Source organism: Arvicola amphibius, chromosome 5, assembly GCF_903992535.2.
Source record: "Arvicola amphibius chromosome 5, mArvAmp1.2, whole genome shotgun sequence".
NCBI lineage: Eukaryota > Metazoa > Chordata > Mammalia > Rodentia > Cricetidae > Arvicola > Arvicola amphibius.
The window spans coordinates 123,515,859-123,535,807 of record NC_052051.1 but is presented as its reverse complement, the minus strand read 5'-3'; the positions used below and the strand labels follow the sequence as shown (position 1 = coordinate 123,535,807).

The following is a 19,949-nucleotide window of genomic DNA, read 5'->3' as shown; positions in this document are numbered from 1 at the left end:
ATCGCGGTCGTTGACCACGTCTCAGCACCGTAGTTTATATGTTTATTTAACGTGTGCTATGAACGGGTGTGTGTGAGAAACTATTTTTAACCACACCGTCTTGTATCCAAATTCATCTGGGTAGGAAAATGGTCCATCACTTCCAGAATCTACCTCCTGATACAGTAATCAGAAATAGAAAGGTTTGCCGTCCCTTTAAAACTTTTCTATTCAAGAAAATCGATGGACAAACTCTTTCTTGTAACTTGTTCCTCTCTGTCTATTTTTATTTCTTTTTCTGATTCGGCAGGGCTCATCAATGTTGTCTGGGATTTCTTTTCTTTTTCTTCCTTTTTCTTTTCTTTTGCTAGAGCCGATGTGGGGGTGGGTAGACGAGGGCCGGGCTTTTCCTGGAGTCGCCCCCTCTGGGACCTCCCGAGTGCGCGCCCCGGGGCGGGGAACTGAGGTGGTAAGAAGCGGGGCTGTTGACTCAGTCCAGAGCTCTACCTGCAGCCACACGGCGTCAAGTCTTTCCTTCCTTTGGTTTACTCGCACTGTTTCCCTCCCTCCCTCTCTCTCTCTCTCTCTCTCCCTCGCTCACACACCACAGCTCTCCTTCGGGTCGGAGACAGCAGCCCTGGGAGGCGGGGTTGCTGGAGGAGAGTCCGCTCTGCGCAATCCAGTCCGGGACTTGGCTCCGCCCGGAGCGTCGGCCTCTCCGGTGACACTGGAGTAGTGAGCCGCACGGGGTGAGGCTGCAGCCAACTCCGCTCCCCACGCACTCGGCTGCCTAGGCGCTCGGGACGCAGCACAGGCGCTTCTCCGCGGTGCCGACTGCCCGAGATGCCCGCCTAGGAGCGTGCGGCCGCGGCCAGCGTCGCCACACCCGGGACACTGAGCTCGGGGTTGCAGAGCCGGCCAGAGTCCTGCACCTCTGCCTCAACCCCCACCCCGCCCCCCGCCCTGAAATGACTAGTTAATGGGCGCTGGCACCGCTGAGGGGACTCAGAAGTGAATCCAAGTGGAATTTGGATTTGGAAAAGAGTTTCTTGAACATTTACCGTGGTCCTCGCTGGTTTTTCTTTCTCCGTTTTTTTTCTTTTTCTTTTCTTTTTCCTTTTTAAATTTTTTTTTGCCTTCTCCGGTCCTCTTCTGTCATTGGAGATGAACCCAGCTCGCTTGCATCCCAGAAAGTAATCGCCGTGACTGTTGCCCCCAAAGAGACAAGCACACATGTAGGAATGACAAAGGCTTGCGAAGGAAAGAGCGCAGCTCAAGGCCCAGAGAGATCTTCTCGATAATGGATTACTAAATGGGATACACGCCGTGCCAGTCCGCTCTGAGCCGCGGCCGCCTGCCCGTCGATGCACCGAAAAGGTATGGCTTTAACGTCCCTGAGCGCCCCACCTTCTGGATCCAGGCTTGGGTGAGGGTCCAGGGGTTACCCCAGGTGCGCGTTGTGGGCTTTGTAGTGCCTGTGTTGTATTTGGTCTTATGTCTCTGTCTCCCGAGCGTTGTCCCTTCCTGGGGGAGTAGCCCCGAGCCCTGCCTGCAGCTCTTTTCAGTCCTGAGCCCCAGAGACTCTGGGCTCCATGTCAGAAGCTTCCCCACCCGAGTCGCGCACACGACCGGCGCCGCCCCGGACCTAGACCGAGAGGATGGCTGTCCTGCCCAGCGGGGTGTGTGTGTGTGTGTGTGTGTGTGTGTGTGCGTGCGCCGGACCCGAGGCTAAGAGCTCACTCTTGAGCCAGTAGGGAGGAAAGCGGCCCTGAGGGTGGGATTCTCGAAAGCGCCGGGTCCTGGTGTCGAGTGCTGGGGAAGGGGGAAGGGTTCTGTCCTCGAGGGCCAGAGAGGACTGGGGAGTACAAAGCTATTTGTGTCCAGCCACAGGTTTAGACTCTGTTGTGGGAGAAATGGTTGTGCGGGGAGGTGGAGAAGAGATGAGGATCTTTTGTTATCAGTGCGGGCTCTGGGCTGGGCTCCGTGGAGTGCGTGAAACTTGTAATGGCCCTGAGCATCTGCGCGCCCTCTCTCTTGGTGGGATCCACTCTTCAGTCGCTGCTGGCACCAAAGGTTCTGGGCTTTGTTTGCTGGAGTAAGTGCCTAGGAGCGATGTCTTGGTATAGCCCGGCGCCCCCGCCCTAGGTCCTGTCCCCTGCCTCAGTTCCCACCCGAGCGAACAGGGTACCATTTGTCGCAGCTGCGTCTCTCTCAAGCACTGAGCTCTACACGCTAGGGCTGGCCCCTGCTGCGTCTTCCTCCAAGACCTGTGCTGTCCCTCTCGAGAAAAGATGTACCCCGGGAGAGGGAAGGGTGGGGAGACCTGGCAAGAAATAGCTCTGGGCTTGCCACTCTGATGAAAGCTCGGCCGGGCTGCAGATTGTTGGATGTCCTGAATGCTTGTTGTGTCTTGGAGCTCAGCCTCTGGAGCCGTGGGGCGCCCAAAGCAAGCTGGGCAGTTCCCTGTTTGTGATCCTACTAGGTGGGCAGTGTCACTTTTCCCGATCTCCGCGTTTTTTCAGCTCCCCAAGAAGGGAAACGGTATAAAGCAGGATCCTGAGGTCTCTCACGGGCGGTACAGAGACAGGCTGCTGTCCCGATCCTGCGTGTGTCAGGGACAGAAACCGGACCCCGACATTTTTCCCGCTCTCTCGCCGCCCCCTTCCCAGCGCCTCCTCCCCTTTACAGTGCTGGGCCCCCGTAACTGGCGCTTCTGGAAAGTTTCTGTGATAGCTAAAGACTGCTGGAAACACCAGACGAGGGTTCAGCGTGTTCAATCTGACCCCGAGAGAACTGCGCGGACAACTGGGATGTTACTAGGGGCTAGATTGCCTGTCCACTGGAGAATGGCACCTCCTCTGGCCGGCAGCACTTCCTGGACCAGGGTCTCCAGCAGCTGGAGAAGGTCGGGTGTGGGGGGAGCGGGATTGGGACGTGTTGAATTCAGGATGCTAATGTGATCACAAGTGGCGGACAGAAGCTGCTGTGAGGTCGCTTGTGGACACCGGCCTTGGCTCGCGGGCTCAGGAGTCTCTAGCTCTAAGCGCAGCATCCCGAACCTCCTGCGCCAGTCGCAAGGTATTGCAGTTCGCACATGTCCAGGGAGGAGAGGAGCAGGGCCAGGTGTTGGTGGAGTGGAGGAGAGAGGAACGATTGGAGGCGCTGTCCTCTTATCCTGGGCAAGCGTTTCCAGCGGCTGCCTCCAGCCTGTGGGGAAGTAGGTAGTCCTGCCGGCAGTTCCGCCTCAGTCTGTTCCGAGCGTTTGTGGTTGCCTTGAGAGTGTGGTGACCAAGCCCAGCCTCAGAGGGATCTCGTCCTATTTACTCTGGATGAAAATCGAGTTACTACTGAGTCCTTGAAAGATTTAAAATACAGGCGAACCTGCACACACACACACACACACACACACACACACACTGCATTCATAACTCTGCCATTTAATTCAGTTGTGGGCTTCTATTAGTGGATCGTAGAAAAAGCTATCGTTTAACGCCCATCTGCTCTGATTTTCAAGCTTTTCTCCGGTAGGGAGGTCGAGTATCTTAGCCTTGTTTTTCCTTAATCCTGGTGACTTAGGCTTCCCTTCGCCTGGCGGACTTATATTTTGGCGTAAAATTCACCATCTGCTACTGTGATGGCAGGGGGTTAGTGGTTTCGAATACATTCATCCTTTATTTAGCTTAGTACCCCCAAGGTAAAGACGACTGTGCTCAGTTTTTGAATGAAAACACCACACATTTTTTTCCTCCTTACCCACAACACCTACCAGAAGTCAAGATAGCAAGCATTTTGTAAGGTTTATAAATTCCACGTTTAGTCTTCGACAATAAACTTTTATTAAACTATTCCAGGCACCAAAGTTAATTAGTAACCTCACCTTAAATACAGTCGCAGATCTGTGTCTCCCCCTATTAACTTAAATTGTCTGTTAAAACATAATTGCACTAGCCGTTTGAATTTGGTTTACCCATTTCTGTTTAGAGAGTCGCGTCTGGTTGAGTCTTAGGTAACCCCCTACTCTCTTGTTTTTATTTGGGTTTTATACATTCGTGAATGAAGGACTTGGCAAACCAATATAAGCGGAAAAGAATAAGTAACATATTTGAAACCTTGATTTTGTTAGGAGTCTTTAAATTCATCTTGATGTAAAGAAGTATTATGTTTTTATTTCTTATTTGCTGTGATTGGGAGTGATGGGCTCCTTCATGTGTTATATTTTACAACTATAACCACTCAGAAATGGCCACATTCTCGAAAATACATGCAATCTGCATCTATGAATGCTTCACAGACACCCTAAGTCCTTACCTTTGGGGTCACCTGAAGAGTATGTGTTGGACAAAATACCTAAGTTTAAATAGGATAAAAATACATATGACCTTGTGTAGAACATTCAAGTAAATGATGAATGAATAAATGGATGAATGAACTTGATCACACATGGATCACTATTTTCTTATACAGCAGCAGGTTTATCTTTCCTGTACTGAAAACAGACGATGATTTCACTGTGTGGTTATGACGGTGGTAACAGGGGGTTACCCTTTGTACACAAACACACGCCCCTCTAGTTCTTTCTACATCTAGTAATGCTTTTGCTATCATTTAAAAAAAGAGAACATTTGCATTTTGAGGAGGCGTGTAACATTGCACCAGTGAAGCTGAGTGTGTTAAATAAGGATGGCAAGAGTTACACAGGCTGTTACCATTGAGTAAAAATAAAGCATCCAGGTTTTAAGCACTTGTACTAAATTTACAGTAAGCACCTATGCTTTGAAAGTGAGTGGGTAATTGCACTTTCATATGAAATGGGGGGAAATATTATTTTGCATTAGGAAGTTTGTGTATGACGCATATCTTGTCATTTAGTCCTCTTCAGAGTAGAAGAAAGGGGTGTTGATGGGATGAAAGGGCTTTCTAGAACTAGTTTTGGAGAACTAGTATACTCTCCCTTCTAATTTGTTTACACAAAGGGAATCACAGAACAAGCCGAACTAATTGAAATGCCTTAATTAGGCACCTGCCATTTCCCTCCAAGTAAAGCCTATCTCCGCACTGCCCCTCCCTGCCACACCCTCCCGCAGGTTAAGACAGTTTCTGGTACTCCTCCCAGAGCTGAAGGTCTTTGATATATTTGTCTAAGAGCCTTGTGTTACAGCACCTAAGTCTGCGCCAGCAGAAGGCGAATGGAGCATCCTGCTGTGCACTGCTCCCCACCCACATCAATCCCTCTTTTCTTAGGGTATCCTGGAGCCAAACAGCTCTGAGATATTTTCTATTTCAGAGTGAAGACTTTTCCCATTTGCCTTAAAACGTACTGTGAGAGCGACTGAGCTATTCTCTCCGGCAACCACATGACTGCCTCTTGGGGATATGGTAAGGTAGGGAAGGGAGGGAGGCATTTAATCCCTTTGAAATGGGCAAATAAGATGTCATACCCACAAACCTCAAGGGAGAAGAGTTCAGGACTACTCAGCATGGGGCTTTTACAGTGAGGTATATACACAAGGGCATCTTGCTTCATGAAACAGACGAGTTTTTGCAAAACATTTTTATTAGAATAATTGTAATTGCACTCATGGAGGATCCATTCCATTCCCTGTACACTGCTACTCACAGGGCCTCTTCACGCAGACTTCTCTTAGAACAGGATAGTAAGTAGCCAGGGCACACTGTGTCTTCTTGGACCTAGAAGCTATCTCCCACCTAACATGTTCAAAAAGCCCTGTTCTGGCTCATTCTACCCTACATTCGTTTTTGTCATCATCTTCGCCATGGTAATTCCATGAATTGCCCAAGCCCCAGAGCTTAAACGTTATCCTCGACTCCCGCTTCTTCCATGGCGTATGCCAGTTGCAGTGGTACACTCCATCTTCAGAATGCACAGGTGCTCCATCCCAGTCTACCACCTCCCTGGTCCTCACCTAGTCCTCCTCTGCTGGGTATTGTGCCAGTCTCCCATTTAGTTGCCCCGCTTCTGCTTTTGGCTCCCATCAACTTTTCGCAACACAGTGAATGCATTCCTAAGCTAGCTCTGCTAGCCCATCTTTTTCTATCTAAAAGCTTAAAAGTCCTTTCTCTGGCACATGACCTACCCTCTGCCTCCTCCTCGGCTTCCACTGCCCCTTGAGCTTCCCTGCATGTGCAGCCGTGCAGTCCTGGAGGTCCTCCTTGGGGTATAGGCTTGGGGCGGAGGGAAGGTTGGGGCAGCTCTTTCCCTAGATGTCTGCATGATTTGCTTCTCTTACCCTACAGACATTTGCTCAAATAGCACTTTCTCAGCAAAGCCCTTCCATATATCTGATTTACTTTACATCTGGGCCGGAAGTACTTCTCATCCTCTTGTAGGCCTTATTCCTTTTACAGTCCAACAAACTATATATTATCCCTGTTTATTTTCTGTCACCCTCTAGAACATAGCACCAAAAGGATGAGTATCTCTATGTTCTCACTGAATTATCCCCGCCCCCACTCACCCCCCCCCCCATAAAAAAACTGCCTCGTCTTTCAGGCCTTCCATCTCAAGTGTTGGTTGAGTGAATAAAGAGAGCATCTTTTTGTCGATAAATAGTTCAAGTATCTTGTCTTTTTTCCTTCTGTCTCAAGTGAGATGCTTCCTTCCTGCATGGGTGTCTGCTCTCTTCCATGTTCATAGGCATGATTTCTCCTCTACTATTAGTAGGATATTCAGAATGTGTTATTTTTCCAGTTTTGATAATGGATTGGAGTCTGTTCATTCCCACAGACTCCCCCAGTCCCCTGCTAGGGCCAACAGCACACATCTGTGAGACACCTGGTTATACCTACAGGGAAACAGACTGAGCAAGGGAAGATCAACTTGCCAAGAAATGGAGCTGAGAAGTAGCTAGCACATATGGGGACTGAGCCTTTGTCTCTGGTCTCACCTGGTCTGCTTTCTAACTATTGGCTATTGAACCTTTCTTCCCCAATAATTTGAAAATTTTTGCTGTTTTTTTGTGGTGGGGGGATATAATATGTTTGTTAACCTCTGCCCTGTGCCAGAATAACAGATGAAGAGCCTAGACCCAGAAGACCCAAACTCCAGCAGGATTCTCTTTCCTTAGATGAGATACTTTACTTCCCTGAGGCTGCGTTATTTTAAATAAGATCTATGAACTGTAAGCCCATTCTTTCCCCCTTGTAGGACCACAGACAGAATAATATGAAATAATATGAAATGTGAATATATTTTATAAAATAACTATGGAAACTTGGGCAAGTTTTTTGGGTTTTGGTGAGACAGGGTTTCTCTGTGTAACAGTCCCAACTGTACTGGAACTCACTTTGTAGACCAGGCTGGCCTCGAACTCTCAGAGATCCACCTGCCTCTGCCTAACTTGGAAAGTTTGATGTCAGTTCTTCTTTCTGCCTCAGACTGGCATAATGTAGACCTTACACTGTCTTCTTTATCATCAAATGAGTGTTGTACACTTTTGATCAAGTTTGAATGTAAACCACATTATGAAAATTAACAATTTCCTGAAAAAAATCACTGTAAACACACAGTCCATCTCTCGTATGGATCAGTTAGAATGTCAACCGCAGCAAGTAAAGATTTCTTTCAAAATGACCATGACAGGAGCAAGGTCATGAGAGTGGCACTCTTCCAGACATTCTGAAAGGAAAAACGGGAACAGAATTATTCTGCAATCATATGCATCAACGTCAATGCAGCCATTAATGTAGACCAGACGTGTCAAGGAGAACTACGAGTACTGGAGTAAGCTTCCGTGTTGCAGTAACAAGGGCAAATTCACTGTGCTTGGGAAAGTTTAAGTCATTGCATGGAATGCAATTGGCAGGTTCAAAAGCAGTTCTGAGGTCCAGTTTGGCAACACAATACACTTTGTGTGTGCGTTTGTGTGTGTGCACGCGCGCGCGCTTGTGTGTGGTGTACATATATACACACGGTATATATGTTTGTCATTTTACAGATAGAATGACTTTGTTCCCTCGGTCTCAGTTTCCATTTGTAAATTCTGAGAATGATGTTAATGTTGTAGCTGCTGGAAGAACTAAGCGGAGGTAACACCTGCAGCTATCACAATGCCTGGCACACACAAGCACTCGTCATGCAAAGGCTTACTTTTATTTGGGTAACTGCAGTCATGGGAAACGGCCTGAGAACTGATTTCAGAACCGCTGATACTGCTTTGTGGGGGCAGAGTACAGGAGGAAATGGCGGCGGATCTGTAACACAGAGAGAGGATACAAAGGAAACAGCCCTTGGACTCCACAGGAACAACCACACCACCAGCCAGCCACAGGGTCACAGGTCTGAAGCTGTGAACCATTCACTCCAGGGGAGGAGGAGCTTTAGAAAGTTAAATATCACACCTGAAACAGGCAAAGGGGAACCCAAGCAAACACGGTTCAACTGAAACGATAGCAACGCTCAGGGATTGATGGAAGATAGGAGACCAAAGTGCTGTTGTTGTTATTTTACATGGGTAACCGCCACTTACCACTTACTGACCATATTTAGAATCTGAGGGTCATGTCTTCAGGGATGAGCCAAATTTCCAAAGCGAAAATGTGCAGAAGGACAGCTTGGCTGCCTATTGCATTTCTGGAGGTTCCACCTGCAGGATCTGCACGGCTACCTTCAGGGTCGCCATTGCGACCAGGCCACTCTTCTCTGGCCATATTTAAAATAACTTTGGAAGAGTGGCGTCTCTAAGCAAAAACGCAAAGGACCACCTTCTCCATTACAAGTGGCAAATAGTGGCTGCCACTTGTAATGGAGAAGAACCCCACACTTGTAGTACTGGCCGATCCCCTCCCACCAGTTGTGAACTTTGCTTCGAGGGTCAAGACTTATCAGTGAGAAAAATCTGATTTCTAAAAGATCCAACAGAAGGAGAAATAAACTGGTATCATCACCACAGTTCCCTGAGGTGCTACCCACCTTGTGTCTTCCACGACTCCATCCATCTCTGAGAATAAGTTACTTTCAGCCCCGGGATTAAGGAGGCTTCTCAAATTCCGTGAGTGGAGAGAGGTGATGTGGAGAGTGAGCCTAATCAGTAATGAACATGCCCCCAAGATGGAAGGGCTGGGTCCTTCCAAACAGCCGTGAGATGGCTAGTACGTTGAAAGCAATAGGTAACACTTTTAGACTCGGAACTTCCTTTTAATACGGCCAGGTGCTTCTCAGTGACTAATCTTCTGCCATGACTTGATTTAATAAAATGCACAGCAGGATCTGTCATTTTATACTATGAAAATATACTCTTCAAATAAAAATCATTGTATGAACCAGGGAAGAGAAAAGGGATATCTTAATTACTGTCTGATGCTATTTGGGGGTCCTATCGAGGTGCAGTCTGGGATGAGCCCTCCTTTCCTTTTGTTGTTGGATATTTTTTTTTGCCCTAAGGAAAGTAGTCTTCCTCTCATTGGTACTACAGCATCTCCATTACTGCTTCCCCAGACTCCTAAGGCCCTTGCGTGAGACAGAACACTGATAGACCTAGTCCATGGCCATGCTCCTGTTCCCCAAGTGGAATGCTTTATGAACTGGCACATTCTGCAAACATCCTCAGATGACCCAGTCACTGGCCTCCCTCCGGTCTACCTCCGAGAGCCATGTGACTTCATTCACATATTGGGGAGTTTGAATGCATTTGTTCTTAGGCCTCAGACACCCAGGTGGGAAACCCTTCTCGTCAGCATTCCTTTCAGTGTCCTCAAAACAAACGAGTATCTGAGTCACCAAGCAGAGTCTCAGCCCTGCACAGTGAATGAGAAATAGAAACCAAATCGTCGAGAGCCTTCAAAACTCCAGTGTGTGTAACAGAATGGCGGTGTGTTGGTTGTTGAAAGAATCCTTGTTAATGGCTTTCGAGATGGATTCTGCGCTAATTCTGCTCACATCATGAATGATGGTCCCAGCTAGACACTGTCACGGGGATCTTCATCTATTAATCATGGAGGCTGCTTTCTTATTCGGTTGCCATAGTTTCAGTGCCTCAGCTAGTATTGGGGTGTCTTGGGAAAGATTTGAGACATACTAGGGCTTGCAAGCCTTGCAGTTATTTTGGCAGTGGTGCTCTGGAAGAGCTGAAAGCCGCTTCTGGTGTAATTCAGTGCTAGATTAAAAGAGGCAACTTTGAGAGCATCTCTCTGGACCTTGTTATGTGCCCATCCAGCTGATATTTACTCCAGGATTTGCCTCTTCCTCAGCCTTGAAAAAAAATTCCTCAGTGAAAAAAATTACAGTCCAAAGGCCGATGTCACTTTCATCTTCCCGAGGCAGGAGGCGGAGGGAGTGCACCCCTCTTTATTATGGGCTACTCACAGATGAGGTAAATAAAGGTATTCATGACGCTGCTGAAAATTTCACCTCCCCCAGTTTGGTTTGTGCTCTGCAGACTTCTAAATAAGTGCAGTGACCTCCTGAGGGTCTTGCCTTGTGTTTGACTTTGCAATGTGGAGGTTTGAACTTCACTTCAGGTTTGACCGTCACTGTGTTTAAGTTTGACGCTCATTACTGAGGTGCGGGAGTTCTTTCATTGTTCTCTTTTACAACACAAGGATGACCTTGGACCAGCGGCCTCCAACCCACGTCAGCCCTCCCGCAGATGAACATTTTTCATGTCTTTGTTGTTTCAACGTTTTGTTTTGGGGTTGCTGATCAGAAAAAGTTCTCAAGTTGTGTGTATATCGTGTGGCTCCAGCAAGACAAGGCTTGAGGAAGCAACTGCTGTAATAGGGAGACAAAGGCTGCAAGGCTGGCTCAGCCTCCTGTGTGAGGGAGGCCACAGCTGGCGGTCCTTAGCCTGCTCTGGCCCTGTGTAAGGCTTGCTAGTACGCTTCTTAAAGTCTTAGTTCCCATTTCTCAAGTTGGCTTTCTACCACTCCTGCATGTCCAAGCCAAGCAATTTGATTCCTTTGCAGACTAAAGCCAAAAAAATAAAACAACAACAACAACAACAACAACAAAACTTTTATACCCAAAGAAGCAAATTGGGCTGAATTCTGGACAGGCAAGGCAGGCAGCATGCGAGAATCCAGGAGATTCAGGAAAAGTAAACTTTGACTTCATTACAAATAGGGCTAATCTAGAAAATTAGTCACTTAAAAAAAAAACCCTAGAAAATGACTAGTTTTTATTTCAAAGTGAGCTTCAAAGCAGCAGTTTTAAATTTCCCCAGATCTAGCTTGCCAAAATATCTGTGTAAGATCAACAAGCGTTTTGAGTGCACGCGCCTATTATAAAGACGCCTCCCTTACTCCAACCACACTGAATGATTGATTTTCGAGACCAAGGATATGAAGTAAATGAAAAGGATAACGTGCTGTAATTGCTACTGGCTTCACCAGGCTCCTGGGCACCGGAATTCCTTGTGGAGCAATACTTTGAAGTGTCACATGAGGGTTTGAGCATGTGGTCTGCCTGCCTCACCCATAGGCTGCGTTACCCACCAGCCTGGCTTTACCTCTCCCTCATGCATCCCCCAGAAGCAAGGAAAGCATGCTTTCAGAAATTCAGTGCTATAGACCCTGCATTTTGGGGGGAGGTGGGGCAGGGCAAGAAAATGTTCCTGCCCATTTTGCAGTATTCTGAACGTAGGGGACACACACATAAGCACAGGTACATATGCACACATCCATGTACACACATTCAGACACATATGCATTCACATGCACACACATGTAGACACATACACACACGTGTGTAGAGACGAAGAGGACGAAAGCAGTAGGAAGAGATAGAAAAATTGTTGTTTCTAAAAGAAGTATTTTAGTGAATTTAGTTCATCGCCCTCTCAACGGTAACAAGACTGTGGCTACCATTGGGGATCTGGTTAAACATAATATTGCAATTCACATTTTGGAACAAATATTCGATGGTTTCCATGTGGTGTCAGTCAAACAGAAAGTGAACTTGAAGCAAGTCAAATGGTCACCAGTATTGGTGGTGGGATGGGAGTGGGGGACTGTATTTAGGTAGAACATTTCTCGAAGCCTGGCCTTAAGCATGTGCCACTCACCTGATAGGTAAAACAACCTCACTCAGTTCTTAGTGTGCTGCAGAGAATGCACCCATCTCCTCACCAGAGTGGTCAAGTGAAGATAGCAACGGCTGGCATGTCATAAATGATGGAGCCTTTGGCTCTGTAGAGCAACCACCCTTTACTTTAATATTTTATCTATCTTATCTTCTGATACTTACTGGCTCCATTCTGGATTCAAGATTATTTCTTCCCGGGTTGAAGAGATGGCTCGGCGGCTAAGAGCACTGACTGCTCTTCCAGAGAATCTGGATTCAATTCCCAGTACCCACATGGCCGCTCACAACTGTCTGTAAATCAGGTTCCAGGGGATCTCACCCCTTCACACCAATGCACATAAAATAAAGTTAGATAAATCATAAACATATTCTTTGAAAAAAGATTATTTCTTCCAAAGACTAAAACGGGATGTAGAGTGATACCCCAGCCTGAATGCTGTGGGCCAAGTGGCCTTGCTTTTACCCCAAAGCACCTTTGGTGAATGCTAAACGTATCACGGAACTTTGAGATCTGGAGGAAACAAGGTCTAACTTTTGGTTAAAAGTGTTTTTCTGTGTCATGAGTTTTAGAACAGATATCAAGAAACTGCATTATAAATGTTAATGTGCTATTTACATTCAACTTTTAACTAGAGAGCCTAATAAAAGTTAGATATAATATATAAATGCCAACTTATGAATTAAATTTTGGTCTGAACAATTATCCTGTAGCTTATACGAAACCTTAATGACATATAGCCCCATCTAGTTTAGCATAATTTGTGCTTATGAATTATAAATGCTGAGCTTTTACAATTAGACCTACCCATCTGTGGGCATCTTAATGAGAAATTACCAAAATTGAATTGATTTGTAATAGCCACTATGCTGTGTTCTAGAATAGTGATTGCCCAAGGTAATTTTCAGAGCCATCTCCCACAGCATGCAGGCAGCATAGTCTTGCGCGTCTCCTAGAAAAGTTCTGGGGTGTGAGCCACGTTTGTCCAGAGGAGAGGCGTCAGAAGTGAAAAGAGCAGAGAGGCATTTCATACGTAGCCAAGAGCGAAGGTAGTATATCTTTTGGACTTTTAATTTTTTTAAAACTTTTATTATTTTTTGTGTGCGCATGAGCACACGTACCGTGCTTCACGTGTGTGCTGGGTCGGCATGTGGAGGTCAGAAGACAAAGTTTAGGGGCGTGGTTCCCTCTTTCACCTTGTTTTCCAGCAGAGGTTGTTTCTGCCTCTCTGATGCGTACTCCAGGCTAGCTGGCCCATGAGCTCCTGTCAATGCTTGCCACCGCGTCTGGCTTTTCACATAGACTTGGATTAAATACATGTGGTCAGGCTTGCGCAGTAGGAGCGTTTTACTGGCCCAGCCATCTCCCTGGCCCTGGAATACTTTTTTTTTTTTTTTTTTTAAGTGATGTTCAGAGTCCAGGGACATTTTCTATTAAAATTCAACTTTTATATGCAAGGTGTTTCCTCTCATTTGTGATGAGGGGAAGTTGAACATCTTGGATATGCTGATTAATTAATTCTCCAGGGATATCTCAGAGGGTGGAGCTTTCATGTCCCATTTTGCTGTGCCTGGAACTCAAGCCCTGTTACTATCAACCACATCCGTTCCCAAGAAGAAAGAGAACAACATCATCACCCTTGCTGTTAGGAAAGAGCCACAGCCAGTCGTTCAGCAGATTCCCCAACACACCCGGTGTAGAAGAGAAGGCTTTGAACTGTCGTGAATAGCTTGGCATTTTCACGTTATTCTCATTGAAATGCAAATTCTCTCCAGCAGAAATGAAGGGGTGAGGACAATGTGATCCATTTTTTGTAGGTTATCAACCGTCCTTGCCTTCCTAGCCTTAGCTGGAGGGCTTGTTTTATGAAGAGTATCCACAACGTGTACCCACCGTTCACGGCCCATGTTCACTGTATCCAAAACGTGTACCCACCGTTCACGGCCCATGTTCACTGTATCCACAGCGTGTACCCACCGTACACGGCCCATGTTCACTGTATCCACAACGTGTACCCACCGTACACGGCCCATGTTCACTGTATCCATGACGTGCACCCACCGTTCATAGCCCGTGTTCACTGTATCCACGACATGCACCCACCATTCACAGCTCGTGCTCACTGTATCTCCAATGTGCACCCACTGCACGTTGTTCACTCTGCACAGCACCCCTTCCCAGGAAGTGCTTGCCCTTACCCTGGAAAGAAAAGATGGGCTACCAGCCATGAGCGGCTCCTACGGGTCCCTTCTGTAAGGGAAGGTCTTCCTTTCAAGCCATCTTGCCAGGTCCTGCTTCAGAACCGACTGGATATATTGACCATTGTCAAGAGTGTTAATAGTAAAGACTCGTTTATATAGTGCTTGTATTTTTCTAAAGTGTGTCAACAAACAAGGCCTCGGTGGAGCTCGTTCCAACTCTGGGTGGTAGGGCAGGTCTGATAATGGCTTAAGGTGGGGCAGGTGTTATGCTCAATTTAAAGATGAGATAACTGAGGGCAGAGAGGTCAGATAATTTGCCCAAGAAGTGTCTCTGATAAAAAGTCTGGGACAAGGTTCCCAACTTTTAGAACATGTTTTTTAGTTTGTTGGTTTTTTTTTTTTTTTTTTTTTTTTTTTTTTTTTTGGTTTTTCGAGACAGGGTTTCTCTGCAGCTTTAGAGCCTGGTGATTCCCCACTAAAATATCATTGTACTGTTTACTCAGTATTTAAATAATTTGTAAAAGGAATACAGTTTCCAGCCACAGATATTCTCACCTCTGCCCATCCACAGTTTGAACCCTTATACGGGACACGTTTAAAAGAAACTGTCTGTGACCACCATTAGAGGCTGCAGAGCAACTGGGTCCTGAATTCTTCCTTCTCAGTGGAGGGGATTCCCAAAGTGGGCACGGTTCCTGGAGACCCCTGAAGTATTAAGACAAAAGTTTTGAGAAGAAGTCCGATTGGCTATGGAGGGCATTTTTATTTGGGATTCTGCTTTATAGCTAGAGTAAAGACAGTAACATCAGGTGGCAACTCTGTGACCCTGGGTGGAACAGGAGGGGCAAAAGGTTGAACCAGATATTTTGGTGGAAATACCCTTCTAGGATATTGCATTTTATATCTAGGGGACAGGAACACATTTTTTAGCAGGAATGAGGACCTCATAGCACAAATGAGGTGGCTCTTCCCTTTGGCAGCCATCTTAAATAAGACTCAGACTAACTGCCAGTCTAGTGTAAAGAACAGTTGGGCCGAATTCAGCACTTAGCCGTTTAGCACCCTCTTTAGGCACTGAAGCATCCTATCTGCTGAACAATGAATGGGTTCGGGATGTACTGATTTGTCACGAACTAGTGGAGGGCTGGACCATGAGGCCGTGTTCTGTGTTTACATTAAGAAGGTGGCATCACCAAATAGGATTTTCTGAGGCAGATATGCACACCATAGGACCACGAGTGGACAGAAGGGCCAAGCTCGGGCTGTATAGGCAAGATTCAGCCAGCAGCACTTGGGAACTCACTGGATATGAGAGGTACAGAGCAGAATGAGTTTAAAATAGCTCTGAGACTAGCTCTGAGACGTCCCATCTGGGTAACAGAGCGAAGAGTGGCCAAGACAGGAGGCTAGGTTTACAAACAAAGTATTTAACTAGAAGCCCCCGTACTCTGTGTGTAAGTCATATGCAATAGACAGAGTATGGCCTACCTTGCACATGCTGCTTCTATGAAGGGTTTCATGTTTCACCTGGCAGCGCTGACACTTCCTCTAGCATTGAGGGTTCTCAGTACGCTCCATGGTAGAGAACATGAGCAAGACTGAACACTATCTTGTACATCTGTTGCTCATGTAGAAACCAGGCCATATATGAGCCACTAGTTTCCTATTTCACTGTGAATAGTTGTGCTTTTTGGAAGTTTTTGAGTTTTAATACTAAAACTCATATGCTTGTCCCTTCCCTTCCCTTATGGGACATTTCTTAATGAGTGCTCTCTTAGGCAGCTGAAAATGGCACAGATGACATCACTCACAAAACACAAATAATACCTTAACTATGCTGTTTATTTAATAAGGCATAATCAGGCAACTAGTGTGCGTGCACACATGTGCACGCGTGCATGTGTGTGTGCGTGTGTGAGTGCTTTTGTGTGGCTTGCATGGTACTAAAATTGAACATATAGTAGAAGGGAGAATGTGTTGTTTAATGTTTTATTAAAAACATCTTCACTGTATAGGCGATTGAGGTCTCACATATTTCATTTTGTGGTTCTAGTCTTTAGATAAATATTGACATTGTATAGTTGCCCAGAAGAATCTTTCAATGTAGTATAAATATTAAAAAATATTTATCATTTTGTAGAGCCTCCAAAAGGGTGAGTATTCTCTGTTTACTTTCATGCTGCATTTTTCTTACAGGATTTTCTAAATAAAACTTGTAGCATAAAAGTCTTATTTTTATCTAATGTTTACAAAAGGAGGTCGAAGAAGATGAGGAGAATAATAACACAATAAAAGTGAGCAGTAGGAAGAGTGAAGATGGGAAACCTCAAGTACTTTCCAGGGCTTTCACAGACTCGGTTTCTAGAAGGGGAAACCCTGTATTTTAAGAGCGCATTCAAATTGAAAGTTAATACTTAAGATTCTTTGAAACAAATTGGCCCCATGTTTGAGTTGGTGTCATAATACTGAGAGCTGGATTTAGATCACTATCGATCGCGTGCCACATTATTGCACAGACGTGGGCCACCTTGTTTCTAACTTCACTGGTAGGCTGCCCTCTAGTGTTCCTTGGTCTCAGCACACCCACTTGGCATTCCCAGAAAGGTGAACACATCCCTGTGTTAACCATTTAATCATCAGCCGCTGCCAGCCCTTGCCAGCCCAGATACACAGGGCCCCTAAAGTTAAGAAAGTTACAATAAAAAGGTCTAAATGGTTGTGAGGAATCAATGCATGCCCATCACAAATGTGCTTGATGGCCCAGAGGACAATATTATATGGGAAAACACACTGATGGCTATAAATCAAAGCGAACTAAAATGAACACCTAACAAGTTTCAGGACTATCAAGCTGTGGCACTTCATCTCTTTCAACTTAGTGTTACAAAGGACCCGTAAGTGCTAAATCAGATCCATGTAAACAAGGTTAGAAGGAATTTTAAATAAGATTAGGTGAAAGTAGCAAGTATCAAGAGAATTGGCCTTGGGTTCTCAGACTTGTACATTTCCCTGGTGCAAACCCTCTGAAAGGAAGTTTGGCGCTTTGTTCTCCAACCGCATGAAGAAACCTGGCTGCAGCCACACTGGGCGTGAGTCCTGTGCTGGAAGTGGTGCCAGCTCGGCTTTTCCTTGGCTGGGGAGTGAGCATCCTCCAGAGTCTGCAAGAAGTGCAGAAGAAATGCCAGGCTCAGCAATTATTTTTTTGCATGTGCGATGTTAGCATTCTGCCTGAGGTATGGAGGTGGCGTGACAACCGTCCAAGTGCATCCAGCGCACAGCCGCAGAATGGCTGTTTCATTTCGTAACAGTGGCGGTGTGCCGCTGTCTGTCACCGCTGGTGCTGCTGTTTGTCCCGGTGTTTTAAGCATTTTAAAACAGAGATCAGAAGAGACAGGCAGAGCATACTGATGCCAAATACACAACCCAGTGCAGAAAGTCCACTTGGGACTTAACCTTGTATAGAATGTACTGAGAGAGTTCAAAACGTAAGCTCTGGAGTTTGATATTAGGTTGACTCTGGCTTTTGGGGGAAGGTACTTTATTCCTCATCCGTAACAAGGGACTGCTAATTGTGCCTATCTAATAGGGTGATTGAGATAACTTATACCTGAACGGCGTCAGGGCCATGCAAATGCTCAAGCACAGTCAGATGGGTGTTTTCTGGGGTGGATTATTGGAATGGAGGTTAAAATGGAAAAGGGGGAAATTATGAGAGTGTGATTGCTCTTAGTGAGACATTTGCTTGCTCTCCTCTTGCCTCTATGCCCCATTGGGTGTTAGCACATGATGTAAGAGAGCTGACTTAACAACCATGAGGTCATTAGCACTTGCCTCCTATGTGCAAAGAGCTAAGTTAGACCTTACAAACCATTTTGTTTGAGGCGGGGTCTCACTCTAGAAGCCAAGCCGCTTCAGCCATTTAAAGTGCTAAGATTTACAGGCATGAGCCATCACACCCTGTTCCAAAATGTTGAATAAGGCTTGAAAGGTGAGGAAGCTAAATGATGCCTTCCGTGGGTCCAGTGCTCAGTTAAGAGCATGTTTGTGAGGCTCCTGTTGCCTGGCCCGGTTACAGCTTTTCTGTACCGTGGAGGAGGTTTATAAAGTTCTGTGCGCTTGAGACTCATGTGCATAGGGATTCCTCACTGAATGGATTTTCTGAAAGCAATGTTTAGGTTGTAAGTGATGCTGTGTTTGAAGTCATCATGTTCAGGATTGTCACAGGAAGGACAGTCTCTTCTAATGTAATGGTAGACTCAGAAACAACATATAAATGCAAAGAAGTTTATTTTCTACAACAAGACCCTGCCATTAGCTGCTTCTTCCAGCACACTGGCCTGTCAAAATCGAGCCATTAGCTTTGCAGGCCTAGGGGAAAAAAAAAACCAAACCAACAACAACCCAAACCTTATTTCTGAACAACGAAGTAAGCCAATAGGAAAGTGACTCCCTATTTTGACCAGGTCCTTCCCCCTGCTCTGGGAAGGTGTCATGTGGAGTTGGAAAAACTGGTAGGTTAAAGAATCATCTGGAGAGAATGAATGCCCGGTGGTTAAGAGCTTTTGCTGGTCTTCCAACGGACTTGAACCCAGTTGTCAGGTTCGACTGCCTATAACTCCAGCTTCAGGAACTCCAGCACCCTCTTCTGGTCCCCTCTGACACCCACACTCATTTACACAGACACATTCCTATACATTTAATCACAAGTAAAATAAATATGATACATATTATCAAAGGTAAGATTAAATATTTAACATATCTCTGTATAAGAAGAAAGTAAGTGGATGGAGCTTGTTGGCATAGTGCTTGCCCCCCATACACAGAGCTCTGGCTTCCATCCCCAGCCTAAACATGTTTAGTGGCACAGGCCTGCCATCCCATAATCTCAGCACTCAGGAGGCAGAAAGATTAGAAATTCAAGGTCATGCTGGTCTACGGAGCAAGTCTGAAGGCGAAGCCACTCTTGAAAGCAAAATAAAAGAGAAAGATGGAGAGAAGTAAGGGCCAAACTGATCACTAACCTTAAAATAAGCAAGAGTTAACTCTGGCCTGATCTATTCCAATTGTTTACTCCAATGGGAAACACAGCCTAATTTACAAAAGTAAGGAAGCTGTTGGTCAGGGTTTGGGGAATGTGCTAACAAGCAGGAGCTTGGAGATGGGGTGTCTCTGGAGACAGGCAGTAAGAACTGGCACCCTCCCCTAGTGGTAGCAAAACGTGTGTTCATTTGGTAGTCGCCCAAAGTCACGACCATCTGACAGCTGTTTGGTGTTTCTTATGAAATGGTTTTGGACCCTGACCAGATGCTAGTGGACAGATGTTCACAACACAAAAAGCTTCATCAAAATAGGCACTAATTGACATTGTCCTGGCATCTTCACAAGTAAGGCAGAAATGGGCAGGTCACCAGTGACCATCACCACCCAAGCCTGGCCCTAGGCTGAGTGAGGGTGGAGACCCTGCTGGGGCATGGAGCCTTCTCCACAGCCAGGGACTTTGGATCACAGGGCTCCTTGCACGAAGCTTCCAAAAGGGTGTTAATTGCTTGCTTTATGTATACCCATGTTTGTGTATTGGACAAACCCTTTCAAAATGATCAGCCAATCAGAGGCCATTTGGACATCACCAACCCCTTACTCATTAAGTCAAACCCAAATGCAGAATTTTCTCCACAATTTTGGATTCTGTGCAATAGTTGTGAGCAAATGTTTTATAAAAGTTATTATGTATTGC

General features: G+C 46.0%; 1 protein-coding gene across 3 annotated transcripts in view; it reads left to right on the top strand.

The window, feature by feature from the left end:
- Nucleotides 1-739: 739 nt before the first annotated feature.
- Sema6a (semaphorin 6A) overlaps nucleotides 740-19,949 on the top strand; it is a 124,966-nt gene continuing 105,756 nt past the window's right edge. For all 3 annotated transcript variants that reach the window (XM_038331514.2, XM_038331513.2, XM_038331515.2), the window contains exon 1: nucleotides 740-1,356. The gene's annotated coding sequence lies outside the window, so the exon portion shown is untranslated. The remainder of the gene's footprint in view (nucleotides 1,357-19,949) is intronic.